This window comes from Cervus canadensis, chromosome 6 (genome assembly GCF_019320065.1).
Source record: "Cervus canadensis isolate Bull #8, Minnesota chromosome 6, ASM1932006v1, whole genome shotgun sequence".
Classification (NCBI taxonomy): domain Eukaryota; kingdom Metazoa; phylum Chordata; class Mammalia; order Artiodactyla; family Cervidae; genus Cervus; species Cervus canadensis.
In genome coordinates, this window is record NC_057391.1 from 71,865,069 (window position 1) to 71,884,142 (window position 19,074).

At 45.8% G+C, this 19,074-nt stretch overlaps 1 protein-coding gene across 1 annotated transcript in view; it reads right to left on the reverse strand.

Moving 5' to 3' along the window:
• The window catches only part of SPTB (spectrin beta, erythrocytic), a 128,286-nt gene that overhangs the window by 70,975 nt on the left and 38,237 nt on the right, over positions 1 to 19,074 (reverse strand). The window lies entirely within an intron of this gene.

Consider the following 19,074-nt stretch of genomic DNA (forward strand, 5'->3'; position numbering starts at 1 on the left):
GGCTGTCAGCATGATGGTGGGGTGGGGTGGCGAGGGGATCCCACAGACAACAGAGCTGTGTGTGTTCATCCATGCTATGCACATGGGCGGCAGGAGCCCTGGGTCCTCACTCACCTGTCATGTATCACGTTTATGCTTTCATTCATGATTAATTCACATATGCGCCAAGTCCCTACGAGGTGGGGGGTGATATGCCAGGCATAGCACCTTATGAGTGAGACAGAAGGGCCCTGTCCTCATGGAGCTTATATCCTGGCAGCAAGCAGGATGATTAAAGCAGCAAGTACAATAAGGTGTGATGCTGTGCCACAATGGGAAAGAACAGGGTAGCGTGATGCTGGACACTGGGTGTCAGGGGAAAGAGAGTTTAAGTGGGTTCCTAGAGGAAGCTTGGAGCCTTCCTATAAAGGGAAGATGGAAAGGGACGAGTCCCCAAAAAAGGTATAAAGAGCAGGTGCAAAGTTCTGACGGTGAGAAAGGGTGTGGCAAAATTTAGCCATCTTATGATGTAGCTGGAGGATGAGGGCAAGGTCAGGGAGAGAAGGTCAGGGAGAGGGAGGCTAGAGCAGCCAGGCTGGGACCTGATGTCCTGGGCTTTTGAAGCAAGACAGGCTTCCCTTCAGTCTTAACTGCCTAACCTGTACCTGTGCTTCAGTCATCCCCGCAGGGAACTTAAGGGACTCCAAGATCAAGTCTGTAAAAGAGAACAGGGAGCCCGGAGCCTTCCTATCCAAGAGGACAAAAGGGGGCGGGGGTGGGGAGGCTGTGAGGCAGACAGATGACAAGTGTTGACAACTAGTGAGCTGTGAGGTAAGCCACTCCCTCCAGGAGCGTGCGCACACACACACACAGTCATCCAACACACACACGCAGCCACCCAAGCAGACATGTGCCTGAGGAAGAAATGAAGCAAGCTAACCAGCCCAAGCATCACTGAAGCACCAGGGCCCTTGTTTTTCAGACAGAATCCCTTCAGGCTCTTTTTCCCTCATCTGACTAATCAATCCCACCACATCCCTTTGAGCTAAGACTGGAGCCTGAGTTATCCACCCTAATTGTGCAAGGGAGAAAACCAGGGCCTGCTAGGATGAGGCCTCCCCAAGGTCATCTAGGGAATGACGGCTGTTGGCTGGGAAGGAGGCCAGGCTGGGAAGGGGCCGCTGTACCCCCTTCGAGCGGGCAGGTGGATTTTAAAGAAGAAGGTGAGGAAAGAACATGGCCCAAGGGGCAGAGGGCACTCCTCAGCTTCCAGAGCTTGCCAAGATTATTTGCTACTGGGGGAGGGGAGGGTAAAGATGGGGGAGTCAGCCATCACCCCACCAGGTCCGCCCTGTGATTCCAGACCTGGGACCCAGAACACTCTCGTCCCTTCTGACAACCTGTCATCTTCCACAGTCAGGTGTGCTGCTTTCAGGGTTGAGATGTCCCACTCAGCTGGCTGGGCAGAGGTGTCTGGGAGGGACCCCTTAAGGGACATCACCAGCAGCTCGGAGCTGTGAGCTGGGCGGGACCAATAGGCTGATCATCTGAGCTGGGCTGAGCTGCCAGACGCACGCGGGGAGATGAGATCAGATCCTGCGTGCAGGAGGTAACCGGACCCTGGCTCTCCTTCTCATCTCAGGCTATTTTTAAGAGTGGCTGAGCTGAGCGAGGCCCAGGCTGGCCGTGGGGCCTGGGGAGTGAGATTACCTTTGCCGTACCTCCGTAAATAAGTCTGCCCCAGAAAGATGAGCCTGAGCGGGCAGACCAGCAGGCCGGGCGTTCAAGACAAGATTGATGGCCCTGGGTGCAGAGGAGCAGCCACTCGACAGCCATTCATCCTGCTTAAACCCGCCCTGCCTCCTGCGACTGGAGCTTGGAGGAGGTAGCAGCCAGGCAGAGGCTCTGCCGGGAACGTGAAAAAACACATGTGTGTGTCTAAATACACAACTCAAGGTGTTTTTTATTTTTTCTTTAGAAGGGTCAGATCCCCAAAGACAAATACCAAGGAAAGAGACTCAGAAACTAAAGAAAGGCCCTCTTCCTCTGGCCCCCCCAGCCTTGCCCACCCCAGTGGCCTGCCCAGATGGCATTCCACCAGGGCCAAGGGGGTAGGGGTGGGCTGATGTGCTCAGTGGCAAGGAGAGAATCCGGTGTGAGAGGCAGGAGAAGAAAATAAGAAAAAAAGGAAAGTTACAGATGGTGATTCCAGGAAAACAAAGCAAAACTCGCCTAAAAACAAATTCAACCCAGGGTCACCCATAACCGCTACAATGTCCCCTGCACCACGGGACCACCATGGTGCACCATGAAACCCCATGACTGAAAAGAATAGTATTTGCTGGGGACACATGGTGGGAACACCTAACCAAATGTGGGGCCATGAAAATGACATTCAAATTGGTCTTGGAGGCGAAGCTGGAGCTGAGGCAATTCAGTCATGTTTTTAAGGACATAAGTAATTTCTGCAGTCAGACTGGCCCTTCATGAGTATGTTAGTTACTCAGTTGTGTCCAACTCTTTGTGACCCCATGGACTGTGGTTCACCATGCTCCTCTGTCCATGGAATTCTCCAGGCAAGAATACTGGAGTCGATAGCCATTCCCTTCTCCAGGGGATCTTCCTGACCCAGGGACACAACCTGGGTCTCCCACATTTCAGGCAGATTCTTTACCATCTAAGCCCTAAGTATGGCAGACAGCAATTAAATGGTTAAAAACAGGCCCCAAACTGCATCTCACTTCCCTGCCAGCAAATCCAGGAAAAAAGATATAAGAAGTAGTGCCATGTCCATCTACTCCCTAGTTTACTCTGAAGCCCCCTAGAAGTCCTTCTCATGACCTACCACCAGGGCCTTGTCAGAGTGTAGGTGGGTCTTCTCTGGTCTGTGTCCAGGAGAACCCGCCTTCCCTGTCCATCTACCGGCCTGACAAGCAGCTGAGCAAGTCTGTCTCCAAAACCACAATCTGAGGCGCAGCCTCACATGGAGGCGTCTGTCACCCCATGACTCCAGGATACACTTTTGAGTGGGATGGGATGGGTCGCTAGAAAACTTGCCCACAGCTCTGTACTGAAAAGCTCATGCGATTACACAGCACACTCACTTGCATAACGAGCGCCTGCCTGGGAAATGGATTTCACAATATCACTGATGCAACCCGCAGCTCCACCCTTTTCTGGTGTGCCTAGGCACCATCTGCTTTTGAGATCAGGTGTTAGGCCTCGGAATTTCAACCCCATGTCCTGTTAATCCCTGGGGTAGGTAGCAACCCAGGAAGTGGCTGTCATGGTAGCTGAGCAGAAGACGACAGATGCTTTTTTCTTCTTCTCTGCACCCCATCTCCTCTTTCCTGGACCACACAAATATGAGCAGTAACAAAGCCCAGGTGTGAGAAATGGAAGAAATACAGGCTGATGCTGTGTTTCCTTAGCAGGGTCATGGGTACAGGCTATTGCAATAGCTTAAATACAATCTTCCATAAGCAGAGATCTTAGATTCTCTCTATCTTTGTCTTTAGCTATAAGATTTGACCCCTTACTTGCTTCCTATTTTGTCCTGCCCCTTTATGCTACCTCTAGCCTGCTTTTAATGTGTTTTGGCACCATGCCAACCCAGGTCAGAAGAGTAAATCCTAAAGTTTCCCTGGAACCTTCCTGCCAATGCTTTTTACCAAAACAGAACATTCCTCTACTCCCTTTGATTGGAATCTCACTGCATATTCACAGACACCTTAAAGAATAAATACATAAACACTCACTAAAACAGCATGAGAACCAGTGAGACGCCCAGTGCAGAATACTCTAAATCTATCTCCACCCCCACCCGCCTCCCCATCCCCCAGCTCCAGTCTGGCACCTCCATCTGTCTAGCAGACGTCTCCACCTAGAAATTACGGCTCAGTCTCAGTATGGCTGAGGCTGAGCCCACAGCTCCCAGCACGGCAGAGCAGGGGAGTTTTGGGACCAAGGGGTGACAGTGAGGCCCAGACAAGCGTACCACCTGTGGATGACCATTCCTGCCTCTGGACATCACCAGCTGTGTCTGGGTCAAGCTGCTGCCTCTCCTCAGAGCATGCTCTGCTTTCCCACATTCCACAGCTCCCAGCCCAACCCAGCCTGGCTGCCAGTTCATCATTAGCAGGGTATAGTTTGGGGGTTCTTAAAGTCTCAAGACTTCTCTCCATGGTGGCCACCATCAAGGATCCCCATCTGTCTGCAACATCCTGGCCATTCTGGTCCACTACTGTTCGGTAAGGCTTTGCCCAGCCCTTCTGCTCCAGTTTCTACCAACAGGCAGGGACTTCAGGCCCACATGTCACAACTTGCCCGTCTTCATCATGGAAAAATCTCCTACTAAGATCCGGCTTCAGTCATGCTGCAGCTGCTTGGATGGGGGAGGAGGGGTGGGATCCTGGCCCCAACAGTTCTTACAGGGATCTGATTGGGGAACAGGTGCTGCCCAGCTCTGATACAGGGATTGGCCCATCAACCCTCTATCTTAACACCACCTATCAGCACGTCACATCCAACACAGAGGCAAATGTCTACTGGGAATGATTAAAGGCAAGAGGGAAGAGGTGATATTCTTAATATACATTAAAAAAAAAACAAAAACTTTTAGTTGTGGCATGTGGGATCTAGTTCCACCACCAGGGATCAAACTAGGGCCTCTGCATTGGGAATGCAGAGTCTTTACCACTGGGCCACCAGGCAAGCCCCTACATGGTTTTTAAAGATTATCTTCTCTTCTGATTCTTGGGCTTAATATCTACATTTACAGAAAGCTATTATAACCCTGTCCTACTTATCTCTCCCAAGCTTACTTCTTTCAAGATAGCCACTGGTCTCCTCCCCACAAATAAGCAAATTCTATGGTCATCAAATTGAAAACCTGAATGCCCAATTTCTGTTCTTCCATGAAGACTTTTCTAGTTACTTCTCTCTTCTCTGATGAAACTGCACAGGGAGGTAGTATGGTCTCAATATTTGTAGTAGTCAAGAATAGATTAAAATACCTAGAGACTGGGAGAAAATATTTGCAAAGGATGCGACCAACAAGGTCTTAATTTTCAAAATATATAAAAAGCTCATACAATTCAACAATAAAAACAAACACCCAATCAAAAAATGGTCAAAAGACCTAAACAGACATTTCTCCAAAGAAGACATTCAGATGGCAAACAGGCACATGAAAAGATGCTCAACATTGCAAATTATTCAGTTCAGTTCAGTTTCTCAGTCGTGTCCGACTCTTTGAGACCACATGAATCGCAGCACGCCAGGCTTCCCTGTCCATCACAAACTCCCGGAGTTTACTCAAACTCATGCCCATCGAGTCGGTGATGCCATCCAGCCATCTCATCCTCTGTCACCCCCCTCTCCTCCTGGGATGGAGGGTCTTTTCCAATGAGTCAACTCTTTGCATGAGGTGGCTAAAGTATTGGAGTTTCAGCTTCAGCATCAGTCCTTCCAATGAACACCCAGGACTTATCTCCTTCAGGATGGACTGGTTGGATCTCCTTGCAGTCCAAGGGACTCTCAAGAGTCTTCTCCAACACCACAGTTCAAAAGCATCAATATTTCGGTGCTCAGCTTTCTTCACAGTCCAACTCTCACATCCATACATGACCACTGGAAAAACCATAGTCTTGACCAGATGGACCTTTGTTGGCAAAGTAATGTCTCTGCTTTTTAATATGCTATCTAGGTTGGTCATAACTTTCCTTCCAAGGAGTAAGCATCTTTTAATGTCATGGCTGCAGTCACCATCTGCAGATGCTAATTATTAGAGAAATGCAAATCAAAACTACAGTGAGGTACCACCTCACACCAGTCAGAATGACCGTCATTAAACAGTCTGCAAACTGTCAGTGTTAGAGAGGCTATGGAGAAAAGGGAGGCCTCTTACATTGCTGTTTGGAATGTAAATTTTCATACTGGAAAACAATAAGGAGGTTTCTTAGAAAACTAAAAATAGAGTTGCTATATGATCCAGCAATCCCACTCCTGGGCATATATCCTGACAAAACTATTCAAAAAGATATAGGCACTCCTAGGTTCATAGCAGCACTATTCACAACCGCAAAGACACGGAAATAACCTAAATGTCCATTGATAGATAAATGGATAAAGAAAATGTGGTACATGTACACAATGGAATACTACTGAGCTACCAAAAAGAATGAAATAATGCCACTTGTATTAACAGCAACATGGATAAACCTAGAGATCATACTAGGTGAAGTCAAAAAGAGAAAGACAAATACAATATGATATCACTTATACATGAAATCTAAAATATGACATAAGTGAACTTATCTGCAAAAAAGACACAGACTCACAGACATGAAGAATAGATTGTGGTTTCTAAGGGAGGGGGTAGTGAGGGAGGGATGGACTGTGAGTTTGGGATTATCAATAGAAACTATTATATATAAAATGGATAAACAATAAGGTCCTACTGTTTAAGCACAGGGAACTATATTCAATATCCTGTGATAAAATACAATGGAAAAGAATATGAAAAAGAATGTATACATATGTAAAACGGGATCACTTTGCTCTATAGCAGAAATTAACACATTGTAAATCAACTATACTTCAATAACATAAATTTTAAAAAGAATAGGTTGAAATAATAGGTTGCGAAGAGCTGACTCATTGGAAAAGACCCTGATGCTGGGAAAGATTGAGGCCAAGAGAAGGGGGCAGCAGAGAAGGAGATGGTTGGATGGCATCACTAACTCAATGGACATGAGTTTGAGCAAACTCAGGGAGATAGTGAAGGACAGGGAAGCCTGGCGTGTTTCAGTCCATCGGGTCATAAAGAGTCAGACATGACTTAGTGACTGAACAACAACAATAGTTGAGATATTTCTCATAAAACAACTGATTTGGAAAAGATAAGGAAAAATGAAACTATTAGGTAACAGGTTGATGGAGAATTATACAAGATCAAGTTTCCAACACCTGAATTCAGCGATGAGTTTTAGTATCATTAAGAATAAGACAATAAGACACTGTGTCTCCAGATACAAGACAATACGAAGAGTATCATGGCCTATGATATTCTTACCAAAAAAGTTGAATCTCAATCTGATCAAGTCTGTAGAACTAGTTTTCCATTTACAGAAATTATACGTTGAAGAGACAAGTTAAATGACAACATGAAGAAACAAAGAGACAGATCCAGGAGGTGGGTCATTTTGCAGACAACTGGCTCCACTTCTTCAACAAGTCAATGGCATTAAAACAAACAGACTGAAAAAGAGGCAGAGGGTAGGGACTACTGCAGATCAAAAGGGACTCAGGAGATGTAACAGTGAATGGATCACATACTTTGGAACTTGAATCAACATCAAAACACACCCAAACACGTTTTTAGACAAACAGGGGTATCTGAATTATGGGCTGAAGAGTGGATGATTACCAGGAATGATAGTCAATTACATTAGGTGTGATCATGGCAGAAAGGTTATGTTACCATAGCCCTAGCGCCCTGCACAGTCTGGCTTCATCCTCCTGCTCCAAGCTCATTCCCCAATCCAGTCCCCCTCCACCACTTCCTGCATCCTGCAAGTCTCCTTTCAGTTCTCAGTTGTCACTTTCCCCAGCTCTGGCTCTTGTGCACACCTTGTCCTCAGCTTGGGACACTTTCTGGGGCATTTTGCATGTCTGGCTCCTCCTCTTTCCTCAGGCCTCCTCTTAGAGAACAGTCCCATGTGGAAGTCCTCCTCAGGCATGCCATATAGACTAAGTCCTTTGTCATCCCCAGTCTGGGCACTTTGCTTGACCCCTTCACAGCCCTCACCATAATTCTAATCAGGCATTTGTCAGTTTACCTTTGTTTTTGCCTCTTCCTACCTAGACTATAGATTCCTTGCAGGCAGCAGCCAAGCCTGTCTCATCCATTATTCTATTGCAGTGCCCAGCACTGTGCTCACCACACAGAAGTGCTCAGTGAGTATTCTCCTCCTCCTCAAGACCTAAGCTCAAACTCTAGATGCACTATCCCACTTTATTCCTGATCCATTCATTGTGCATTCACACAGCCCACTTATGTGCATTGCGCACTTATTCAATATTGATTCATCATCACAGCCAGTCATTAAACCTCTGTAAAGTGTCTTCTATCCATCATACCTTTATGTTCTAAAGCTTCCATTTCACTCCAGGCCCTTTCCGTTACCCACCAGGACATGGGTAATGGTCCAAATTTGTCTGCACTCAACCTCTTCGATCCATCTATACAGCCCTCCTCACAATGACTTGCCTCTGTTCCCTAGTTTTCAGCAACTCTCTGACGCACACTCTGACCTGGAGTTCTCTGCCATTCGGTGTTGAGTGCATACGCTCTCTTATGCTGACTCTGCTCCAGCCAAGAGGGTCCACATGTCCTGCACTCCCACCTTTGTGTCATGTGTCTACAACTTTGTGCCAGCAACCCATATGCTGAAATTCAGGCATCTTCCCTTTCTCCCGCCAATTTAAAACAAATACTATTTTCACACATTTAGAAACACAATGTAGCATTTTCCTAGAAGCTGAGGGAGGTCACCTTTCCCCTTCTATTCAGCTCCATGGATCCCACAGTGCTTCTATGACCACCAAGTGCAGGGGGCAATCAGGTGGGCTCAAGGAAAGCTGCTGCTGATCTGTGTGCTGACTCCTCCTCCTCAGTCCCACTTCCCTCCCCCAGTCTCATTTTTAATCCCTGGTGAGGCCAGATCCTCACCATCTTTTCTTCTAGCCATCCTTCTCATCCTGGGAGGAAGATGAGTCTTTAGTTTTTTCTTCCTTCCATCTTCATTTTAACATGTTCAAGTCTTTCTCATCTTAAATAAAACTCCTCCTTGTCATCCTTTCATTCCTCCCTTTCAAAGTCAAATTTCTTGACAAAGTTGCCAAGAATAAGAACAGGTGATTTACAGAAGAGGAAATCCAAGAGGCTAAGACCCTAAAAAGAGATGCTCAAGTTCTTTAGCTAACAAGAAATGCTGATTGAAATAAGGAGACACCAGAAGCAAACATTTTCAAACTGGATAACATAAGATGGTGACGTGCAGAGCAGGCACCTTGTATGCTGCTTGCTGGTGGGAGTGTGGACTGGCCCAGCCATTCTGGAAGCCAGTGTGTAGTTCTCAGTCAGGTTGCATATCTACAACCCTGTTCCTGGGCATACAGACTGAAGAAATTCTCACACAGGTCAAAAAAGAGGACATATGAAGGGAAGTTCACTGCAGCATTGACTGTGGTGGTGGGAGGGTGAATTCAAACCGTGTGTCCATCACTTGGGGATGGACAGTAAAATGGGATGAATGTACACATGGATGACCTTAAAAATAGTGGATAAAATAAACAGAATGAGATTTATAGCACGCCATTGACATAATTTCAAAGTGTTAGTTGCTCAGTCGTGTCCGACTCTGCAACCCCATGGACTATAGCCCACCCGTCCATGGGATTCTCCAGGCAAGAATATTGGAGTGGGTAGCCATTCCCTTCTGCAGGGGATCTTCCCAACCCAAGGATCAAACCCAGGTCTCCTGTTTTGCAGGTGGATTCTTTACCAGATGAGCCACCAGAGAAGCCATTTAAACAAAAGGAAAACTCTTTAAATGCATGAAAATGGTTGCCTCTAGATGGAGTTAGGGAAATGGAGATGAAAGGAAACCAACCAACCAACCAACCAGGAGAGGTGCCCTGACTAGAAAATGAGGACAATGAACTGCGAAGTATGATGAAGCTTGGGCTTCTAAAGTAAAAATAGATACAGTGTATTTATCTATAATATATTCATGAGAACCTCCTCATGCCATACCTAACTCACTCATTATTGCACTGAAAGCTGGCTTCCCCCATCAGTTCTTGATGCTATTCTTGAAGCTATTCACGGACACCTCCCTTCCTAGTTCCTTAAAACAACAGATGTTTTTCAGGCCTTTATCTTGACTTCTCAGCAGGCTTAGGCTCTGTTGGTGGTCCCCAAGTTTCCTGAAATCACCTCCTTTGTCTTCCAGGACTTATTCCTCGTTCTCCCTTAACTGTCTGGTCCTTTCTCCTTGGTTTGCTCTGTGGGCTTCTTTTCCCCTACTGTCCTTGAATGGTGATGTTCCCCAGAGCTCTATCCTGAGGTCCCTCCACTCTTCGTCTGTCTGCACTCTCTTCTTAGACTATCTCTGGCACCTTTATGACCTAAATGACCTCATGCGAATGGCTTCCAAGTCTGTCTCAACTCCCGTCTATCACCTTCAACTGCCTTCTGAACATCCACCTGAAGGACTACAGGCCACTTTTACTCAACATTATCCTCAGTTGAATCTATCACCATCCCAGTCCTTACATCCCATGGTCCTAGTCCATTGATATCCCAATGGCCCAAACCCAAACCTGGGGTGATAGGACCCAGGATCTCATCAACTAAGGCCCTCAGTGTCTCTCAAATCTCCATTCTTCTCTGTCTCCATGGCTCCCCCTCACTTCTCACCACCATCATGTCAAGTCTAGTGGTTTCCTGATGAGTTCTTTGTACCCGCGTTTACTCTTTTGCCTACCATCCTGACCCATCCTCTACCTTGTGGTCAGAAAGATCACCTTGGAATATAAACCTGATGTCACTTCCATACTTTAGTAGTTTCTCTCTCTCTCAGAAGGAAGTTTAAAACCCATAATAAATCATAGTCAAAGCCCTTTGTGATTTATCCCCTACCTGAACATTATTCTATCCAACCCTCCCTACTTCCGCAATCCTACTTCCCAGTCCTAACAAACTCGAATCAGGTCCCCAGCTCTCTCTGGACATCTTGTTGCATATACTTTTTCCTAAGCCTGAAATGGTGGCTCAGTGGTAAAGGATCTGCCTGCCATTGCAGGAGACTCAGGAAACGGAGGTTCAATCCCTAGGTTGCGAAGGTCCCCTAGAGAAGGGAACAGCAACCCACTCCAGTATTCTTGCCTGGGAAATCCCATGGAGAGAGGAGCCTGGAGGGCTACAGTCCATAGGGTCGCAAATAGTTGGACATGACTGAGCACACACCCATGTATGCACGTAAGCCTGAAACATACTCCCTCTTTTTCATAGTAATTTTTTATCCATTCGAACTCATCTCAGCCTCACTTCTTTTGAGAAAGCTCCCCATCTCCATGCAAGTCCCCTACAGTGGCAGTAGGTGGGGGCACGTCTTTCAGGCTCCCCTCACTGCCATCAGAACACTTTTATGGCCTAGGAGAATAATCTATTTTTCTGTCTTTCTCAATAGATAATAAGTTGCTTGAAGCCAGGGACATTCTTCTTCATTCTTTTCATCCCAACTGCCCAGGATAACTCCAGGAACATAAAATGAGGCTAGAAGATGCTGAACAAATGGGTGAGAAGTGAGAAATGCCGAGAAGGGCTCCTGAAGAGCTAAGAACAGCTACTGCGGAGGACACACTATCAGACGGCCAATCTGGAGGTGAAGGTGGTGAAGAGGCTGGGAACGTGGCACATACAGCAGTGCTGTGGATGCGGGCTGGTCCTGACAGTCTCGCTGTTGCCTCTGCTGTTTCAACATCACAATCCTGCCATCACATCCTCTTTTGCTGGACTGTGCTGGCAGAAGAGCAGGCAGTGGCAACAGGGCCCAGGCTCCTAAGATCCCATCTTGAAACCTTTCAGAGCAGCTCTGACTCAACCCACGCCCCAATCTCCTCACCCGAAACACTGATGAAAGCTGCCTCTTCTCACCCAGAACTGAAACACTGATGAAAGCAGCCTCCTCTCACCCAGAACTCATCTAGACAGGGATGCCACGCCCCACTCAGCTGAGAAGTCTTTTAGATATTCTTTCTTATGTCACAGAAATATCAGTCACAGAATGGTTTCTATCCATACAGCTCTGCTACCCAAACAAAGAGAGCTACTTTAAGAGTTGAACCTATAAATAATATATAAGTTATGGGTGCCAATTTGGTATTCATTCACATTAGAGCTTTTCAAATAATTCAATTAAAATTAATCTTTTAGATGTTGCTCAGGCCCACAAGGACTCCCGAGGGAACGGGAGCTGGCTGGAAGAACTCCCCATCCTTGCCCAGGGCACAAGCCTGACGCAGTTGGGCCGTCCCCTGGAGACACACAGAAGTTGTTGGCAAGGCTCCTGTCTCCCAGCAAAGCCATGGGCAGCCTCTTCCCGCCCCGCAGGGCCTGCCCCTCCTGTGCATGAATCCCTACCCTGCAGGGAGAGCACCTCTCGGCTCCTGGAATCCACTCAGCCTTCTTCCCTGGGTGCTGCTGATGGGGAAGCCCTCACTGCCGGCTCATGCAGTCACTCTGCTGCCCATGGTCCTCAGGAAAAGGACTTGGCTCTCTGTAGGACTATGCAGCAAAGCCCAAGGCGAGGAAAGGAACCTGGAATTTACTAAGACCATTATATTGGGTTGGCTGAAAAGTTCCTTCGGGTTTTCCATGAACTAGCATGGAGAAACCTAAATGAACTTTTTGTCCAACCCAATACATACTGCCCCATTTTATACGTGCCCACACTCACAAACTATTGGATATTATTACTGTTATTGCTGCTGTTAGCATTACTGTGCCTGCTCTATCAAAACAGCAGACCCGGGTTGAGATCCTAACTCCTATACTTAGCTTAGTAGTCACGTGCTCTTCTCTCTGTACATCACTCACCCACGTTGTACCTTGGTTTCCCCATCTGTAAAATGGGAATGCCCTGTGCTTCCACGCACAGGATCAGGCCTAACAATGGATGAATGGCTCTTTCTACAACCAACTTGGAGGCATCTTCCAGTCATCCCTATGGTTAGGTGTGGCCGTGTGATTGAATGAGCACAAGTGACACCACTTCAAGGTCTAGACTAAAGGGCCAAGATGAGAAGAACCTGCTTTCCTGGATGACTATGGGGAACAAAGTCTCCCCCACAATTTATACGCATTTACTCATCTATGATGTGAGCCAGAAGTAACATTCTATTTTACAGTTCTTTATTAGAGCAGTTACAATGCCCTAATCAAGATACTCATCATTTACCATACAAAGCTATTGTACAGATACTATAAAGTTATATGAAAATGATTTATAAACTACAAAGTACCCTATAACCCCAAGGTATTCTTATTTACAAAAAAACAAATGCAGTATCTCTCAGTATCAAGTTTTGAGTCTGCTCAATACACACACTCTCACAGCAAAAAGAAAAGTTCATAGTCGATGGAGTCTATTGTCATGACCCCTCTGCCTCTTCTGTAACTGTCTTTCCCTTTCAACTCTGCTTCAAGCATCTAAGCTTTTCCAACCTCCCTTAATACCAGGTTCCTCTCCTGAGTCTAATGACTCAAGTCTAATTCCTCCTTTAGACCTACTTCCATCCCTACTTCAAAATGAAATTGACTCTGACAACCTAATTCCTTATCACAGTAAGCTCCGCAAACAGAAGGATGCCATTTCCACCTTGAAAGTCTTTGCCTGTGGTTGTTGCTGTTGTTCAGTCGCTCAGTTGTGTCTGACTCTTTGCAACCCCATGGACTGCAGCACGCCAGGGTTCCCTGGCCTCCACTATTTCCTGGAGTTTGCTCAAGTTATGTTCACTGAGTTGGTGATGCTGTCTAACCATCCTATCCTCTGCTGCCCTCTTCTCCTTTTGCCTTGCCTGTCGTAGGGACTCAATTGGTACATGTTAATTGAATGAAACTGATGTATCTACCTTCCCAAGGGGCAGAGTATCTCTCCCAGGAAACTCATCTTAATAAGTGCCTTATTAAAATAGATTACCTTATTCAAAGGATGGATATAAAAGATACAATGTTGGAGCCAAACCAGACAAATAGGTGATAAGCGGTTGGTTGGACAGGCTACTCAGCACATTCAAATTTTGTGAGGGAGGCAACTGTGTATTTTACCTACAGGGAAAGCCAGCTTTGCCTAGAGAGTCCCTGAAAGGTGTAGCCTTAACTCAATGTATGACCTGTGCTAGGAGGCAGACCCTGGGTGGGAGAAGGAGCCATCCAGAGTTAAAGAACTTAGCAAGAGAAATGCAGAATGAGGCCCTATTTCCTACCTTCTAGAGTTACACTCAGACCTTTCAGCCTCGCTGGCCTGACCATAACCAAGGACTTTGATGAATTTTCCAATGCTATTCTAGCATCTTGTATATGACTACAGAATCAAGATAAGCATTCACAGGTAGTTTGGTACTGTTTATTAATTCAACATTTTTTAATTGAATAAAGCACTCCCCAAAAGCCATGAAATACTTAAGTATAAAGAGAACAAAACATGTCCAGGATCAATAAGCAAACGATTATTGTCAAAGGTGTCAAAACAATGTAACGGAGAAAGGGTAGTCTTTTTCAACAAATGGTGTTGAACAACTGGACATCAAATGAAAAATAAAATGAAACTCTACCTCACAACACATATTGAGGGTAACTCAATATAGATTATAGACCTAAATGTAAAACCTGAAACCTCTAGGAAAAAAAAAAACCAGGAGAAAAATCTTTGTAATGTTGGGTTAAGCAAAATATTTTAGGTACAACATCAAAAGTATGATCCACAGAAGATCGAGTATTATAAAAGAAAAGAACTCATTAATTTGACATCAGAAATAAAAATGTCTGCTCTTTGAAAGATATTGTTAAGAAAATGAAAATATAAGCCACAGACTGGGAGAAAATACTTGTAAAACTCATGTGATATCATACATTTTTTTCTCTGTCAGACTTATTTCATTTAGCGTAATAACTTCCAAGTCCATCTATGTTGTTGCAAATGGCAAATCATTCTTTTTTATGGCTGAGTAGCATTCTATTGTGTATATATATCTACCACATCTTCTTTAGCCACTCATCTGTTGATGGACACTGGGGTTGCCTCCATACTTTGGCAATTGTAAATAATGTTTCTACAAATATCGGGGAACATGTATCTTTTCAAATTAGTATTTTTGTTCCTTTTGGCTATATACCCAGGAGTGGAGTTGCTGGGTCATATCATAGTTTGATAGTTCTATCTTTAGTTTTTTGAGAAACTTCCATACTGTTTTCCACAATTGCTGCAACAATTTACATTCCCACCAACAGTGTAAGATGGTTACCTTTTCTCCACATCCTTGTCAACATGTTATTTTTGTTTTTTTGATGATAGCCATTCTGACAGATATGAGGTGATATCTCACTGTGTCTTTGATTTGCATTTCCCTGATGACTAGTGATGTTGAGAATCTTTTCATGTGCCTGTTGGCCATCTGCCTGTGCTCTTTGGTAAAATGTCTATTCAAGTCTTTCGCATGTTTCTAATCAAGCTGTTTGGGTTCTTTTTTTCATGTTGAATTGTATGATCTGTTATATATGTTGGGTATTAATCCCTTACCTGTCATACCATTTGCAAATATTTTCTCCCATTCAGTAGGTTGCCTTTTCGTTGTATCAAAATTTTTTAAGTTTACCTAGGTCTCATTTGCTTATAACCCTTATTATCCCGATTTTATGGGTGAGGAAACTGAGGCTTAGAGAGTTTGGTGATTTGCCCCTGTCCATTAGCCAGCAAGTGATGGAGCCAGGATTCAAACTCAGGCAATCGGACTCAGAGCCCCTGCCCTTAACCACTGTGATCACAGCCCTGCCTGATCTGAGCCCTCTGCAGGAAGGAATGAGACATCAAAGGAGCAGGGTGCCTGTAAACAGTTTTTAAATCATCCGGGACAGATTCTTCCACACCCAGCTCAACACCAGGCAACAAGAACATCAAGGAAGGCAACAGGAAAGAAAGATGATCTATGTTGGGAGGCCATGAGGCCTTTTAGGGTCATAGTTAATCCAACCCTGAGATTTCAGAACACAAATACACTAGGCCTCTAGTGGGCATCAGATCCACATTTCCTCTGAGGATCTCCAGGCACCTTTCTCTCCCAAATCCTTACAGACACAGAGACGACAGGAAAGCAAGGTGGGGTAACTTTCCCAGGACAAACCAGCGGCAGCATCGGAAGGGAAATGTTCTGTGTTTAATCCCCCAGCTCTTCTCTGAGGCTGCAGTTTAATTTTAGGGTCCCTCCTTAACACCACACACATCCATCTATTTTCAGAAGAAGGGAAACCCAATGTGTGGAGCCAGAAGAGGGTTTCTGTAGGTTTTCCAAGGTGCTGCAGCTTGATAACACTCTCCGCCCATCTGTTAAAGAGCGCAGCAAATGTTATCAGCTGAACGCAGCCGAAGCCAGGGTACCCCGGTTCTGAGCACTGGAAGTGGGCTACCCGGAACTGGACAGCAACTGGACAGTAGTCAGTGCCTCACCCCGTAATCAGGCTGAGCTGCTTGCAAAGGAACCGCTACCACATTCCTCTCTTAAAGAGGCCTGACTCCAAATAGCTTGGCTGGGGCCAGGGCAGGGAGAGGTGCCAAGAGCCTGCCGTTCCCAGGGAGGCGCATGTGTGTGGCCAGGGTTGTGGACACATAAGCCAGGGGACATCATCTGAACCGTATGGAGAAATGAGCAGTCATTGCTAAAATAGTCTGCAAGCAGCTCCCAAAAGCTCACTATGCCTCAACATTCTCAAGTACATGGCAGCAATACTCGACCATTCCAAGGGCTTGAGCCAGCTTCCAGAAAGAACCACAGGGCAGCACACGGGGGATTTAGTCCAGAAATAGTAGACTAAGGTGACTTTGACTTGGGAAAGTGAACTGGGCAGTGCCGCGCCACTGGTTGGGGACATCTGGAATTAGGCAGCCATGGGATGACCCCAGATTTTAGCCACTCACTAGCTGTGTGGCCTTAGGCCATTTCTTTAAACTCTTTAAGCTCCTGTTTCTTCATCTATATATAAAGTGGAATTAAAGACATGTGTACCCCAGTGTTCAGTGCAGCACTACTTACAATAGCCAGGACATGGAAGCAACCTAAATGTCTGTCGACAGATGAATGGATAAAGATTGGTACATATTTACAATGGAATATTACTCAGCCATAAAAAGGGACAAAACCAGGTCATTTGCATGGACCTGTGGATATGGATGGACCTGGAGTCTGTCATACAGAGTGAAGTAAGTCAGAAAGAGAAAAACAAGTATCATAACGCATATACATGGAGTCTAGGAAGATGGGACTAACGAGCCTGTTGGCAGGGCAGGAATAGACACACTGATGCAGTGAATGGACTTGTGGACATAGGGAGAGAAGAGGAGGGTGGAACAAATTGAGGAAGAAGCACTGACATATATACACTACCGTGTGTAAAATAGATAGCTGGGGGAAGCTTCTGTATGGCACAGGGAGCTCAGATCACTGTTCTGTGACAACCTAGATTGGTGGGATCTAGGGGGTGGGAGCGAGGTTCAAGAGGGAGGAGATACACGCATACATATAGATGGTTCACTTCATTGTGCAGCAGAAACCAACATAACATTGTAAAGCAATTAGACTCCAATAAAAACAAGGTGGAGTTAACAGTCATCACCTCACAGCACTGCCGTTCAGATCCAATGAGATGATGCATTTAAGAGTCTCTAACAGAATGCCTGGCTCGGAGTGCAGCCCTGAAGACGTGTGTGTTGTACCAGGTTTGTGGCTGGCCTCAGAACTGAGAAGAATGAACTGTTGCCCCTCTTGGTACCTCAGTTTCTCCAGCAAGAAAACAGCAACTACTCTTCCCCCGCCTCTACTGATGGCGCTTCAAAGCCAGGGATATGCAGAAGTAGAGGGTTTCTTTAACCATCAGAAATGTTATCCAGTGTTTACATGGCATCTACTCAGGGACTGGCCATCTCGCCCTTTTTGGTATCTGTGCAGATCCTCTAAATGCTGGTTGACAGACTTCTGATTAAAACAAGCAGGCTATACTTTTGCTCTTCTCAAGTTTTGATGATGCCAGGAGCAGACACGAGGAAGCAACCATCTCCCGCGTGTCGAAGACTTGGGGAGGGATGCAGAGCAGTCATGCTGATCCCCCTCCAGATTTGTCATCTGACGCCCCCTCTTTCCTTCCAAAGAAGGGAAAGATGTCTTTATTCCATGGGGTGGGGGTGGGGATAAAATCAGTGTTTGAATATTCATGACAATTCTTCACAACAAACACAAAGGTAACTTCCTGACTTTCTCATTTCCACTTGGTCACAGTCCATCACAATGCCCTTATTCCATCACAATCCTTACTTCTCAGGCTAGAAGAAAGGGATGGGAGTGACATTCTGTTGAGAGTTAGGACAGGTTTCTGGCTTGCTCTAGCTGCCTTCTCTGGATAAAGGCCATCAGCTGTCAAACTAACCTGAGGAGCTGGGCTGTGAGACAAGAGTGGCTTTGCATAGAGGGGGACGCTGCCTGCCGCACCTGGGCAGCTTCCCCACCCTGGGTCACTTGGCAGGTATAGTGAACACGGACACTAACCATCTTCTCCTAGCATTAGCTCCCGTGCCTTGACCTGAACCATTCCACCACCACCACCACCAGCCAACCTCCCAGAACAGCCTAGGACAGGGCCATTATTAATTTGGTGTATTTCCTTTCAGCCAACCTAATATGTTTTATTATATTTTTAGATGATTTTTTGATGTGGACCATTTTGAAAGTCTTTACTGAATTTGTCACAGTATTGCTTCTGTTTTTATGTTTTGGGTTTTTTGGCCCTGAGGCATGTGGGATCTTAGTTCCCTGACCAGGGATCAAAGACCACCTACATTGGAAGGCAAAGTCTTAACCACTGGACCGCCAGGAAGTCCCTAGATCATTTTTTAATTATAGAAGTGTTATATGCCAGGCCTTTAGAAAATCCAATAAAACAGGCTGCAGTGGAGAGCCGACATTAGCAGTCTACCCATCCTCAAAACGGTGCCCCCAAGCTGAGTAGACTGTCCTCACATGAATAAGTGACAGTGGGGCCTGCCAAGAGTTGCTTAGCAGGAGTTTCTGTGTAAAAATGAGGGCTAGAAAACCCAGCCTTCCTTTATTTTTACAGTTACCCTTGATTACCAGTGAATGAATGCCCTCAGTTGTGAACTGTCCACAGCTCTCCCCATCTAAACCCTCTCCCTTCATTCTATGCAGCCAGACCTCTGGCTCTTCATGGGAAGAGATCAGGTCCCAACGCACAATAGGAATTTG